At 44.2% G+C, this 15,570-nt stretch overlaps 1 long non-coding RNA gene across 1 annotated transcript in view; it reads left to right on the top strand.

Moving 5' to 3' along the window:
- LOC122565022 (uncharacterized) overlaps nt 1–15,570 on the top strand; it is a 137,577-nt gene that overhangs the window by 46,534 nt on the left and 75,473 nt on the right. The window lies entirely within an intron of this gene.

Here is a 15,570-nt window from a genome sequence, read left to right as displayed (position 1 = left end):
ACTCTTTCTTAAATGAATCCAGAGAGTGGGCCTCCACTGCCCTCTGGGGCAGAGCATTCCACACAGCCACCACTCTCTGGGTGAAGAAGTTTCTCCTCATCTCAGTCCTAAATGGTCTACCCCGTATTTTTAAGCTGTGTCCTCTGGTTCGGCACTCACCCATCAATGGAAATATGTTTCCTACTGCCAGAGTGTCCAATCCTTTCATAATCTTATACGTCTCAATCAGATCCCCTCTCAATCTTCGAAACTCAAGGGTATACAAGCCCAGTCACTTCAGTCTTTCAGTGTAAGGTAATCCTGCCATTCCAAGAATTGACCTCGTGAACCTACGCTGCACTCCCTCAATAGCCAGAATGTCTTTTCTCAAATTTGGAGACCAGAACTGCACACAATACTCCAGGTGTGGTCTCACCAGGGCCCTGTACAGCTGCAGAAGCACCTCTTTGCTTCTATACTCAATTCCTCTTGTTATGAAGGCCAGCATGCTATTAGCCTTCTTCACTACCTGCTGTACCTGCATGCTTGCCTTCATTGACTGGTGTACAAGAACACTCAGATCTCTCTATACTGCCCCTTTACATAAATTGATTCCATTGAAGTAGTAGTCTGCCTTCCTGTTCTTACCACCAAAGTGGATAACCATACATTTATCCACATTAAACTGCATCTGCCATGCATCTGCCCACTCACCTAACTTGTCCAGGTCACTCTGTAATCTCCTAACATCCTCCTCACATTTCAGCCTGCCACCCAGCTTTGTATCATCAGCAAATTTGCTAATGTTATTGCTGATACCATCTTCTATATCATTAACATATATTGTAAAAAGCTGCGGTCCCAGCACGGATCCCTGCGGTACCCCACTGGTCACTGCCTGCCATTCCGAACTGGAGTCGTTTATCACTACCCTTTGTTTCCTATTAGCCAACCAATTTTCAATCCAATCTAGTACTTTGCCCCCAATACCATGCGCCCTAATTATGCTCACTAACCTCCTGTGTGGGACTTTATCAAAAGCTTTCTGAAAGTCCAGGTACACTACATCTACTGGATTTCCCTCGTCCAACTTCATAGTTACATCCTCAAAAAATTCAAGAAGATTAGTCAAGCATGATTTCCCCTTCATAAATCCATGCACACTCTGTCCTATCCTGTTACTACTATCCAGATGTGCAGTAATTTCATCCTTTATAATAGACTCCAGCATCTTTCCCACCACTGAGGTCAGACTAACTGGTCTATAATTTCCTGCTTTCTCTCGCCCACCTTTCTTAAAAAGTGGTATAACATTAGCCACCCTCCAATCCTCAGGAACCGACCCCGAATCTATTGAACCCTGGAAAATAATCACCAACGCATCCACGATTTCCCTAGCCACCTCCTTCAGTACCCTGGGATGTAGACCATCAGGCCCCGGAGACTTATCAATCTTCAGACCTAACAGTCTCTCCAACACCAAATCCTGGCAAATATAAATTCCCTTAAGTTCAGGTCCTTCAGCCACTGTTACATCAGGGAGATTGCTTGTGTCTTCCCCAGTGAACACAGATCTGAAGTACCCATTTAATTCCTCTGCCATTTCTTTGTTCCTCGTAATATATTCCCCTGTTTCTGTCTTCAAGAGCCCAATTTTTGTCCTAACCATTTTTTTGCCTTGCACATACCTAAAAAAACTTTTACTATCCTCCTTAATATTCTTGGCCAGTTTACCTTCGTACCTCATTTTTCCTCTGCGTATTTCCTTCTTAGTAATCCTCTGTTGCTCTTTAAAAGCTTCCCAGTCCTCAGTTTTCCCACTTATCTGAGCTATGTTATACTTTTTCTCTTTTAACTTTATATGTTTCTTTACTTCCCTCGTCAGCCACGGCCACCCAGGCCTCCTCCTGGGATCTTTCTTCCTTTTAGGAATGAACTGATCCTGCAACTTCTGCATTATACCCAGAAATATCAGCCATTGTTCCTCCACGGTCATCCCTGCTAAGGTATTGCACCATTGAACTTTGGCCAGCTCCTCCCTCATAGCTCCATAGTTCCCTTTATTCAACAGAAGTACTGTTACTTCCGACTGTACCCTCTCCCTCTCAAATTGCAGATTGAAGCTTATTGTATTATGGTCACTACTTCCCAATGGCTCCTTCACTTTGAGGTCTCTGACCAATTCTGGTTCGTTACACAATACCAGATCCAGAATTGCCTTCTCCCTGGTCGGCTCCAGCACCAGCTGCTCTAAGAATCCATCTCTGAGGCACTCCACAAAGTCTCTTTCTTGAGGTCCAATACCATCCTGATTCTCCCAGTCTACCTGCATGTTAAAATCCCCCATAACAACTGTAGTGACATCTTTGCGACAGGCCAGTTTCAGCTCCTGATTTAACTTACATCCGACATCCAGACTACTGTTTGGGGGCCTGTAGATGACTCCCAAGAGGGTCTTTTTACCCTTCTTATTTCTCAGCTCTATCCACACTGACTCTACATCCCTTGATTCTCGGTCCCCCCGCGCAAGGGACTGAATATCATCCCTTACCAACATGGCCACCCCACCTCCTCTGCCCGTCAGTCTGTCCTTACGATAGCACGTGTATCCTTGAATATTCATTTCCCAGGCCCTGTCCACTTGAAGCCATGTCTCAGTTATCCCCACAATATCGTATCTGCCAATTTCCAAAAGAGCCTCAAGCTCATCCATCTTATGTCTAATGCTTCGTGCATTCATGTATAGTATTTTTAATTTGTTATTGCCCTCACCCGTCCCATCAACCCTTATTTCACTCAACCTTCCAGCATGATGCCTTTCCGAGTTTTCTGCCTCATTGATACAGTTGTCTTTCTTGACTTCTCTTGTTCTAACTTTCCCTTCAATTTCCTTCTTAAACATCCAGCTTGTTCCCTCCCCCCCGCTACTTAGTTTAAATGTAGCGGTGTTGCAGTATAAAACCTGCCTGCCAGGTTCCAATAAAACCTGACACACCGTATGCCTTCTTAACAGCACTATCAACCTGGGTGGCAACTTTCAGGGATCTATGTACATGGACTCCAAGATCCCTCTGCACATCCACACTACCAAGAATATTTCCATTGACCCAGTACTCTGCCTTCCTGTTATTCTTCCCAAAGTGCATCACCTCACATTTAGCTGCATTGAACTCCATTTGCCACCTCTCAGCCCAATCCTGCAGTTTATCCAAGTCAGCACATTTTGAGAAGATTTGTAGCTCAGGTTGAGGTTCTGGATGTAGGTTTGCTCACTGAGCTGGAAGGTTCATTTTCAGACGTTTCGTCACCATACCAGGTAACATCTTTAGTAAGCCTCCAGATGAAGCACTGGTGGTATAGCCCGCTTTATATTTATGTGTTTGGGTTTCCTAGGTCCCCCTTTATCCAAGTCCCCCTGCAACCTACAACATTCTTCCACACTGTCCACCACTCCATCAACTTTAGTGTCATCTGCAAATAACTCATCCAACTATGTCCAAGTCATTTATAAAAATGACAAACAGCAGTGGTCCCAAAACAGATCCTTGTGGCACACCACTCGTATCTGGGCTCCCAGCTGAATATTTTCCATCAACCACCACTCACTGCCTTCTTACAGAAAGCCAGTTGCTAATCCAAACTGTTAAGTCACCTTCAATCCCATGTCTCTGCATTTTCTCCAAAAGCTTACCATGTGAAACTGTATCAAAGAATTTACTGAAGTCCATGTACACCATGTCAACTCCCCTACCCTCATCTACATGCTTGGTCACCTTCTCAAAAATCTCAATGAGGTTTGTGAGACACGACCCACCCTTGACAAAACCACGTTGACTATCTGAAATCAAATTATTGCTTGCGAGATGATTATAAATCTATCTCTTATAATCCTTTCCAAAACCTTTCCTACAACAGACCTATTGCTTACTGGTCTATAATTACCTGGGTCATCTCTACTGCCCTTCTTGAGCAAGGGCACAGCATTTGCAATCCTCCAGTCCTCTGGTACTAAACCTGTAGACAATGATGACTCAAAGATCAAGGCCAAAGGCTCCGCCATCTCCTCCCTAGCTTCCTAAAGAATCATCTGATAAATCCCATCCGGCCCAGGGGACTTATCCACTTTCACTTTCCAGAATTGATAACACCTCCTAACTAACCTCAATCTTTTCTAGTTTATTAGCCCTTTTCTCAGCCTTCTCCTTTACAATATTCTCCTTTTCCTGAGTGAAAACCGATGAGAAATGTTCGTTTAGCACCTCTCCGATCTCCACAGGGTCCACACACAACTTCCCACTTCTGTCTTTGACTGGCCCTATTCCTGCCCTAATCATTCTTTTATTCCTCACATACCTATAGAAAGCTTTAGGGTTCTCCTTTATTCTACTTGCTAAAGACTGTTCGTGTCCTCTCTTTGCTCTTCTTAACTCTCTCTTTAAATCCTCCCTAGCTGATCTGTAACTCTCCATCACCTCATCTGAACCATCTTGCCTCATCAACACATAAGCCTCCTTCTTCCGCTTAACAAGAGATGCAATTTCTGTCGTAAACCACGGTTCCCTTCCCTTATCACTTCCTTCCTGCCTGACAGGAACATACCTATCAAGAACACGCAATATCTGTTCCTTAAACCAGCTCCACATTTCGATTGTCTGCATCCCCTGCATTTTGCTACCCTATTCTATGCATCCTAAGTCTTGCCTAATCACATTATAATTGCCCTTCCCCCATCTATAACTCTTGCCCTGTGCATGAACCTATCCCTTTCCATCGCTAAACTAAACATAACCGAATTATGGTCACTCATTACAAAGTGCTCACCTACCACTAAATAAAACACCTGGCCTGGTTCGTTATCAAGTACCTGATCCAGTGTGGCCTCCCTTCTTGTCGGCCCTTTGACATACTGTGTCATGAAACCCTGCTACATACATTGGACAAAACCTGATCCATCCGATGTACTGGAGTTATACCATTTTCAGTCAATGTTGGGGAAGTTAAAGTCCTTCAATATGACCATTCTGTACCTTTCACTCCTACCCAGAATCATTTTGCCATCCTCTCCTCTACACCCCTGGAACTTTGCGGAGTCCTATAGAAAATCTCCCAGCAGTGAGATCTCTTCTCTCCTGTTTCTAACCTCAGCCCGTACCACTTCAGTGGATGAGTCCTCGTCAAAAGTTCTTTCAGCCACCGTTATACTATCCTTGACTAACAAAGCCACACCTTCCCTCTTTTACCACCTTGCTTGTTCTTAATGAAAGATCTAAACCCAGGGACCTGCAACATCTATTCCTGACCTTGCTCTATCCATGTCTCAGTAATGGTCACAATATCGAAGTCCCAGGTACCTACCCATGCTGCAAGCTCACCTACCTTATTCCGGATACTCCTGACGTTGAAGTAGACACACTTCAAACCAGCTCGCTATCTGCCAGCGCATTCTTGTGACTGTGAAACCATGTGTCTGCCCTCCCTACTCACATCCTCCTGTGCACTGGAACTACACCACAGGTTCTCATCCCCCTGCTGAGGTAGTTTAAACTCATCTGAATAGCTTTAGCAAATTTCCCACCCAGGATATTAGTACCGGTCTGGTTCAAGTGAAGACCGTCCTGTTTGTAGAGGTCGCACCTTCCCAGAATGAGCCCCAATTATCCATATACCTGAAAGCTTTCCTCCTGCACCATCCCTGCAGCCACGTGTTCAGCTGATAGCTCTCCCTGTTCCTCACCTCGCTATCACATGGCATGAGTAACAAAGCAGAGATAACAACTCAATTTGTTCTAGCTCTCAGATTCCACTCTAGCTCCCTGAAATCCTGCCTTACATACCTATCCCTCTTTCTACCTATGTCGTTGGTACCTATATGGACCACAACTTTGGGCTAGTCACCCTCTCCCTTCAGGACCTCAAAGATATGATCCAAGACATCACGGACTCTGGCACCTGGGAGGCAACACACCAACCGTGAGTGTCTTTCGTTCTAGCAAACCCTCTATCTGAGCCTCTAACTATTGAATCCCCAATGACTAACACTCTCCTCCTTTCTCCCCTTCCCTTTTGTGCACAATTTGATTCCCTTCGGTACTTCTCTGCAGAATTAAAGAGAATTTCATCAGGTTTCCTTAATAAAGTCAAAATAATCAATTATTTTAAGTTTTCTTACAAAATGTAAGAAAACTTAAAAGTGTGAAGACTGCTTAATATCGAAGTTGTAATCCAGAATTACAACTATATCCCTTTTCAATTCAAAATATATGCACACAAGACAAAACCCTGCAGATACCTCCAACAGTCTGCAAAACAAAGGATATATATTGTTGACTGTCCACTGTCTATCAAGCATCTGGTTGACAAAATCATATTGCTGATGGTATATACTATAGAACATAGAACATTACAGGAAAAGTATGAGGTGATTCATTTTGAAAGGAGTAACAGGAATGCAGATTACAGGACTAATGGTAAGATTCTTGGTAGTGTGGATGAGCAGAGAGTTCTCGATATCCATGGACATAGATCCCTGAAAGTTGCCACCCAGGTTGATAGGGTTGTTAAGAAAGCGTACTGTGTGTTAGGTTTTATTGTTAGAGGGATTGAGTTTCAGAGCCATAAGGTCATGTTGCAGCTGTACAAAACTCTGGTGCAGCCGCACTTGGAGTATTGCATACAGTTCTGGTCACCGAATTATAGGAAGGATGTGGAAGCTTTGAACATAGAACATTAAAGCGCAGTACATAGTCCTCAATGTTGTGTCGACCTGTCATACCAATCTGAAGCCTATCTAACCTACACGATTCCATGTACGTCCATATGCTTGTCCAATGACAACTTAAATGTACTTAAAGTTGGCGAATCTACTACCGTTGCAGGCAAAGCATTCCATACCCTTACTACTCTCTCAGCAAAGAAACTACCTCTGACATCTGTCCTATATCTATCACCCATCAATTTAAAGCTATGCCCCCCTCGTGCTCGCCATCACCATTCTTGGAAAAACACTCTCCCTGTCCACCCTATCTAACCCTCTGATTATCTTATATGTTTCTATTAAGTCACTTCTCAATCTTCTTCTCTCTAATGAAAACGGCCTTAAGTCCCTCAGCCTTTCCTCGTAAGACCTTCCCTCCATACCAGGCAACATCCGAGTAAATCTCCTCTGCACCCTTTCCAAAGCTTCCACATCCTTCTTATAATGCGGTGACCAGAACAGTACACAGTACTCCAAGTGCGGCCGCACCAGCGTTTTGTACAGCTGTAGCATAACCTCATGGTTCCGGAACTCGATCCCTCTATTAATAAAAGCTAAAACATTGTATGCCTTCTTAACAACCCTCGAGGAGAAAGTGAGGACTGTAGATGCTGGAGATCAGAGCTGAAAATGTGTTGCTGGAAAAGCGCAGGTGGTCAGGCAGCATCCAAGGAGCAGGAGAATCGATGTTTTGGGCATGAGCCCTTCTTCAGGAATTCCTTCTTGAACAGGGGAACCACATTTGCTATCCTCCAGTCTACTATTGGAAGATCTCTGCAGGATTGTTCTACAATCTGTCGAATTTGGGAAGATAAAAACAAACACATCTATTATTTCCATGGAGACCTCCATTAGTACAATGAGATGTAGATTATCTGGTTCTAGGATTTACCTGTTTTCATTCCAGCAATGTTTCTCTTATAATGATACTAATTTTCTTTAATTCCTCTTTCCCAATTCCTGAAGAAGGGCTCATGCCCGAAATGTCGATTCTCCTGCTCCTTGGATGCTGCCTGACCTGCTGCAACACATTTTCAGCTTTTTAACAACCCTGTCAACCTGGGTGGCAACTTTCAAGGATCTGTGTACCCGGACACCAAGATCTCTCTGCTCATCTACACTACCAAGAATCTTACCGTTAGCCCAGTACTTTGCATTCCAGTTACTCTGACCAAAGTGAATCACCTCACACTTGTCTGCATTAAACTCCATTTGCCAGCTCTCAGCCCAGCTCTGCAGCTTATCTATGTCTCTCTATAACCTACAACATCCTTCGTCACTATCCACAACTCCACCGACCTTACTGTTGTCTGCAAATTTGAACACCTATGGGCGAGAGACGCTAAGATAAACCAGGAAATGGGAATCCTGCGCTAACCGCCTAAGACTGAGGATGTCACCTAGACAGGGGACGAAACGTTTGCACAAAAATTTCCAGCTCGGCGAACACAACCACAACAACGAGCACCCGAGCTACAAATCTTCACCCAAACTTTGAAATTTACTAACCCACCCTTCTACGCCCTCATTCAGGTCGTTTATAAAAATGACGAACAGCAGTGGGCCCAACACCGACCCTTGCGGTACACCACTGGTAACTGGACTCCAGGACGAACATTTCCCACCAACCACCACCCTCTGTCTTCTTTCAGCAAACCAATTACTGATCCAAACTGCTATATCTCCCACAATCCTATTCTTCCGCATTTTGTACAATAGCCTACTGTGGGGAACCTTATCGAATGCCTTGCTGAAATCCATATACACCACATCAACCAGTTTACTCTCATCTACCTGTTTGGTCACCTTCGCAAAGAACTCAATAAGGTTTGTGAAGCACAACCTACCCTTCACTATCCCTAATCAAATTATTCTTTTCTAGATGAGTATAAATCCTCTCTCTTATAACCTTTTCCAACACTTTACCAACAACTGAAGTAAGGCTCACTGGTCTATAATTACCAGGATTGTCTCTACTCCCCTTCTTGAACAGGGGAACCACATTTGCTATCCTCCAGTCTACTATTGGAAGATCTCTGCTGGATTGTTCTACAATCTGTCGAATTTGGGAAGATAACAACAAACACATCTATTATTTCCATGGAGACCTCCATTAGTACAATGAGATGTAGATTATCTGGTTCCAGGATTTACCTGTTTTCATTCCAGCAATTTTTCTCTTATAATGATACTAATTTTCTTTAATTCCTCTTTCCCAATCCTAATGGGATAGACTAATGTATTTACTTCGCACATAGAGTCATAGAGTCACGAGGTTTTTGAAGGAGTAACAAAGAAGATTGATGAGGGCAAAGCAGTAGATGTGATCTATATGGACTTCAGTAAGGCGTTCGACAAGGTTCCCCATGGGAGACTGATTAGCAAGGTTAGATCTCATGGAATACAGGGAGAACTAGCCATTTGAATACAGAACTGGCTCAAAGGTAGAAGACAGAGGGTGGTGGTGGAGGGTTGTTTTTCAGAATGGAGGCCTATGATCAGTGGAGTGCCACAAGGATCAATAGACAATAGACAATAGACAATAGGTGCAGGAGTAGGCCATTCTGCCCTTCGAGCATGCACCACCATTCAATATGATCATGGCTGATCATCCTTAATCAGTATCCTGTTCCTGCCTTATCTCCATAACCCTTGATTCCACTATCCTTGAGAGCTCTATCCAACTCTTTCTTAAATGAATCCAGAGACTGGGCCTCCACTGCCCTCTGGGGCAGAGCATTCCACACAGCCACCACTCTCTGCGTGAAGAAGTTTCTCCTCATCTCTGTCCTAAACGGTCTACCCCGTATTTTTAAGCTGTGTCCTCTGGTTCGGCACTCACCCATCAGCGGAAACATGTTTCCTGCCTCCAGAGTGTCCAATCCTTTAATAATCTTATATGTCTCAATCAGATCCCCTCTCAGTCTTCTAAACTCAAGGGCATACAAGCCCAGTAGCTCCAGTCTTTCAGCGTAAGGTCATCCCGCCATTCCAGGAATTGACCTCGTGAACCTACGCTGCACTCCCTCAATAGCCAGAATATCTTTCCTCAAATTTGGAGACCAGAGCTGCACACAATACTCCAAGTGTGGTCTCACCAGGGCCCTGTACAGCTGCAGAAGAACCTCTTTGCTTCTATACTCAATCCCTCTTGTTATGAAGGCCAGCATGCTATTGGCCTTCTTCACTACCTGCTGTACCTGCATGCTTATCTTCATTGACTGATGTACAAGAACACCCAAATCTCTCTGTACTGCCCCTTACCTAAATTGATTCCATTTAGGTAGTAATCTGCCTTCTTGTTCTTGCCACCAAAGTGGATAACCATACATTTATCCACATTAAACTGCATCTGCCTGCATCTGACAACCTACCCAACCTGTCCAGGTCACCCTGTAATCTCCTAACATCCTCCTCACATTTCACCCTGCCACCCAGCTTAGTATCATCAACAAATTTGCTAATGTTATTACTAATACCATCTTCTATATCATTAACATATATTGTAAAAAGCTGCGGTCCCAGCACTGATCCCTGCAGTACCCCACTGGTCACTGCCTCCCATTCTGAAATGGAGCCATTTATCACTACTCTTTGTTTCCTATCAGCCAACCAACTTTCATTCCAAGTTAGTACTTTGCCCCCAATACCATGCGCCCTAATTTTGCTCACTAACCCCCAAGTGGGACTTTATCAAAAGCTTTCTGAAAGTCCAGGTACACTACATCTACTGGATCTCCTCCGTACAACTTCAGAGTTACATCCCCAAAAAATTCAAGAAGATTAATCAAGCATGATTTCCCCTTCATAAATCCATGCTGACTGTTACTGCTATCCAGATGTGTCGTAATTTCATAATAGACTCCAGCATCTTTCCCACCACTGAAGTCAGACCAACTGGTCTATAATTTCCTGCTTTCTCTCTCTCACCTTTCTTAAAAAGTGGTACAACATTAGCCACCCTCCAATCCACAGGAACTGATCCCGAATCTATCGAACTCTGGAAAATAATCACCAACGCATCCATGATTTCTCGAGCCACCTCCTTCAGTACCCTGGGATGTAGACCATCAGGCCCCGGGGACTTATCAACCTTCAGACCTAACAGTCTCTCCAACACCAATTCCTGGCAAATATAAATTCCCTTAAGTTCAGGTCCTTCAGCCACTGTTACCTCAGGGAGGTTGCTTGTGTCTTCCCCAGTGAACACAGATCTGAAGTACCAATTCAATTCTTCTGCCATTTCTTTGTTCCCCGTAATATATTCCCCTGTTTCTGTCTTCAAGGGCCCAATTTTAGTCTTAACCATTTTTTTGCCTTTCAGATACTTAAAAAAGCTTTTACTATCCTCCTTTATATTTTTGGCCAGTTTACCTTCGTACCTCATTTTTTCTCTGCGTATTTCCTTCTTAGTAATCCTCTGTTGCTCTTTAAAAGCTTCCCAGTCCTCCATTTTCCCACTTATCTTTGCTACGTTATATTTTTTCTCTTTTAACTTTATATGTTTCTTAACTTCCTTCGTCAGCCACGGCCACCCATGCCTCCTCCTAGGATCTTTCTTCCTTTTTGGAATGAACTGATCCTGCATCTTCTGCATTATACACAGAAATATCCGCCATTGTTCCTCCACTGTCATCCCTGCTAAGGTATTGCACCATTGAACTTTGGCCAGCTCCTCCCTCATAGCTCCATAGCTCCCTTTATTCAACAGAAATATTGTCACTTCCGATTGTACCGTCTCCCTCTCAAATTGCAGATTGAAGCTTATTGTATTATGGTCACTACTTACCAATGGCTCCTTCACTTTGAGGTCCCTGATCAATTCTGGTTCGTTGCACAACACCAGATCCAGAATTGCCTTCTCCCTGGTAGGCTCCAGCACCAGCTGTTCTAAGAATCCATCTCGGAGGCACTCTACAAAGTGTCTTTCTTGAGGTCCAATACCATCCTGATTCTCCCAGTCTACCTGCATTTTGAAAATCCCCCATAACAACTGTAGTAACATCTTTGCGACAGGTCAATTTCAGCTCCTGATTCAACCTACATCCGACATCCAGACTACTGTTTGGGAGCCTGTAGATAACTCCCAAGAGGGTCTTTTTACCCTTAGAATTTCTCAGCTCTATCCACACTGACTCTCTATCCCCTGATTCTAGGTCCTCCCGCGCAAGGGACTGAATATCATCCCTTACCAACATGGCCACCCCCTTTGCCCGTCAGTGCTGGGTCCTCTACTTTTTGTCATTTACATAAATTATTTGGATGCGAGCATATGAGGTACAGTTAGTAAGTTTGCAGATGACACCAAAATTGGAGGTGTAGTGGACAGCGAAGAGGGTTACCTCATGTTACAACAGGATCTGGACCAGATGGGCCAATGGGCTGAGAAGTGGCAGATGGAGTTTAATTCAGATAAATACGAGGTGCTGTATTCTGGGAAAGCAAATCTTAGCAGGACTTATACACTTAATGGTAAGGTCCTAGGGAGTGTTGCTGAACAAAGAGATCTTGGAGTGCAGGTTCATAGCTCCTTGAAAGTGGAGTCGCAGGTAGATAGGATAGTGAAGAAGGCGTTTGATATGCTTTTCTTTATTAGTCAGAGTATTGAGTACAGGAGTTGGGAGGTCATGTTGCGGCTGTACAGGACATTGGTTAGGCCACTGTTGGAATATTGCGTGCAATTCTGGTCTCCTTCCTATCGGAAAGATGTTGTGAAACTTGAAAGGGTTCAGAAAAGATTTACAAGGATGTTGCCAGGGTTGGAGGATTTGAGCTTTAGGGAGAGGCTGAACAGGCTGGGGCTATTTTCACTGGAGCGTCAGAGGCTGAGGGATGACCTTATAGAGGTTTACAAAATTATGAGGGGCATGGATAGGATAAATAGGTAAAGTCTTTTCCCTGGGGTCGGGGAGTCCAGAACTAGAGGGCATAGGTTTAGGGTGAGAGGGGACAGATATAAAAGAGACCTAAAGGGCAACGTTTTCAAGCAGAGGGTGGTATGTGTATGGAATGAGCTGCCAGAGGATGTGGTGGAGGCTGGTACAATTGCAACATTCAAGAGGCATTTGGATGGGTATATGAATAGGAAGGGTTTGGAGGGATATGGGCCGGGTGCTGGCAGGTGGGACTAGATTGGGTTGGGATATCTGGCCGGCATAGCAGGTCTGGTAGCATCTTTGGAGAGAAGTCACAGTTAACGTTTTGGCTCAAGTGACCCTTCCTCAGAACCCTGGAAGGGTCACTCGACCCAAAACATTAACATTAACAAGGTTCTGAGGAAGTGTCACTTGACCTCTAACATTGACTCTAATTTCTTTCCATAGATGTTACTAGGACTGCTGAGTTTTTCTAGCAATTTCTGTTTTTGATTCTGATTTATGGCATCCATAGTTTTAGAATATAGAACATAGAAAAGTACAACACAGAACAGGCCCTTTGGCCCATGATGTTGTGCTAAGGATTAATCCTAATCTAAAACAAAATAACCTAATCTATGCACCCCTCAACTCACTGCTATCCATGTGCATGTCCAGCAGTCACTTAAATGTCCCTAATGATTCTGCTTCTACTTCCACAGCTGGCAACGCATTCCCTGCATTCACAACTCTGCGTAAAGAACCTACCTCTGACATGTTCACTATAGCTTCCTTCTAACACCTTAAAACTATGACCCCTCATGGCAGTTAATCCTGCCCTGGGGAAAAGTTTCTGGCTATCAGCTCTATCCATGCTTCTCATTACTTTGTACTCCTCGATCAGGTCACCTCTCTTCTTCCTTTCCTGAGAGAAAAGTCCAAGCTTAGTCAACCTCTCTTCGTAAGACAAGCCCTCCAGTCCAGACAGCATCCTGGTAAACCTTCTTTGTACCCTCTCCAAAGCCTCCACACCTTTCCTATAGTAGGGCAACCAGAACTGAACACTATATTCCAAGTGTGGTCTCACCAGGGTTTTGTAGAGCTGCAGCAAAACCTCACAGCTCTTAAACTCAATCCCCCTGTTAATGAAAGACAAAACACCACATATTTTCTTAACAACTTTGAGGGATCTATGTACTTGAACACCAAGATCCCGCTGTTCCTCCACACTGCCAAGAATCCTGTCTTTAATCCTATGTTCAGCATTCAAGTTTGACTTTCCAAAATGCATCACTTCGCATTTATCCAGGTTGAACTGCATCTACCATTTCTCAACCCTGCTCTGCATCCTGTCTGTGTTTAACTCTCACCCATACTGACTCAGTAGACAAACCTTCCTCAACAACCTTCATTTGTGTAGCTGTGACGCACTCTCTGATTACCACTGCTTCACCCCCTCCTCTTCCTGCACCCCTCAACCCCGTTCTTTTTAAATGTTCGAAACCCTGGAACATCTAGCAGCCATTCCTGCCCCTACAAACCCATGTCTCTGTTTTGGCCACAATATCGTAGCCCCAAGTATTGATCCATGCTCTAAGTTCATCACTCTTATTTCTGACACTCCTTGCATTAAAGCAGACACACTTTAATCGATTCCTTTGTTTCATCACATGAAAAACCTCACTGATAGATTCACTACATCCTGTCATTGTCCCATCTACAACTACCCTCCATTCAGATATGCAGCTCTGGTTCCCACCCCTCTGCCAAACTAGTTTAAACCCTCCTGAACCACACGAGCAAATCTCCCACCCAGGACATTTGTGCCCCTCCAGTTCAGGTGTAACCCGTCCTTCATGTTCAGATCTCACCCACTTGAAAAACAATTACTTACCCTTCCTGGCAGCCCTCACTTCTCTCCGCCCTCTCTCCTTGCCGCTCTGTAAAATATTGATTTTTTCAGTTTTCATAAAGTATTTATTTAATTGCTCTGCTATTTCTTTCAATTCCATTATCAGTTCTCTATGGTCAGTTCTCCTGTTTCAGACTGTAAGGGACCTATGTTCATAGAACCATTGAATCCTTACAGTGTGGAAACAGGCCATTTGGCCCATCGAGTCCACACCAACCCTCTAAAAAGCATTCTACCCAGAACCACCCAACTACTCTAGCCCTGTAACTCTGCATTTCCCATGGCTAATTCACCAACCTGCACATCTTTGGACTGAGCAAGACCACATTAAAGTGGACCATATGAAGTCAAGTCAAACAACATTTTAGTTTCCAAGTATTAGTTTGGAGACTTGAGATGGAAATATCCCAAGATAGAACATAGAACATAGAAGAATACAACGCAGTACAGGCCCTTCGGCCCTCAATGTTGCGCCGATCCAAGCCCACCTAACCTACACTAGCCCACTATCCTCCATATGCCTATCCAATGCCCGCTTAAATGCCCATAATGAGGGAGAGTCCACCACTGCTACTGGCAGGGCATTCCATGAACTCACGACTCGCTGAGTAAAGAACCTACTCCTAACATCTGTCCTATACCTACCCCCCCTGCCCCTACAAACCCATGTCTCTGTTTTGGCCACAATATCGTAGCCCCAAGTATTGATCCATGCTCTAAGTTCATCACTCTTATTTCTGACACTCCTTGCATTAAAGCAGACACACTTTAATCGATTCCTTTGTTTCATCACATGAAAAACCTCACTGATAGATTCACTACATCCTGTCATTGTCCCATCTACAACTACCCTCCATTCAGATATGCAGCTCTGGTTCCCACCCCTCTGCCAAACTAGTTTAAACCCTCCTGAACCACACGAGCAAATCTCCCACCCAGGACATTTGTGCCCCTCCAGTTCAGGTGTAACCCGTCCTTCATGTTCAGATCTCACCCACTTGAAAAACAATTACTTACCCTTCCTGGCAGCCCTCACTTCTCTCCGCCCTCTCTCCTTGCCGCTCTGTAAA

The sequence above is a fragment of the Chiloscyllium plagiosum genome, unplaced genomic scaffold (genome assembly GCF_037043375.1).
Source record: "Chiloscyllium plagiosum isolate Xiang-an unplaced genomic scaffold, Cpla_swu_hap1 HiC_scaffold_21, whole genome shotgun sequence".
Lineage (NCBI taxonomy): Eukaryota > Metazoa > Chordata > Chondrichthyes > Orectolobiformes > Hemiscylliidae > Chiloscyllium > Chiloscyllium plagiosum.
This window is presented reverse-complemented; position numbering and strand designations above follow the sequence as displayed.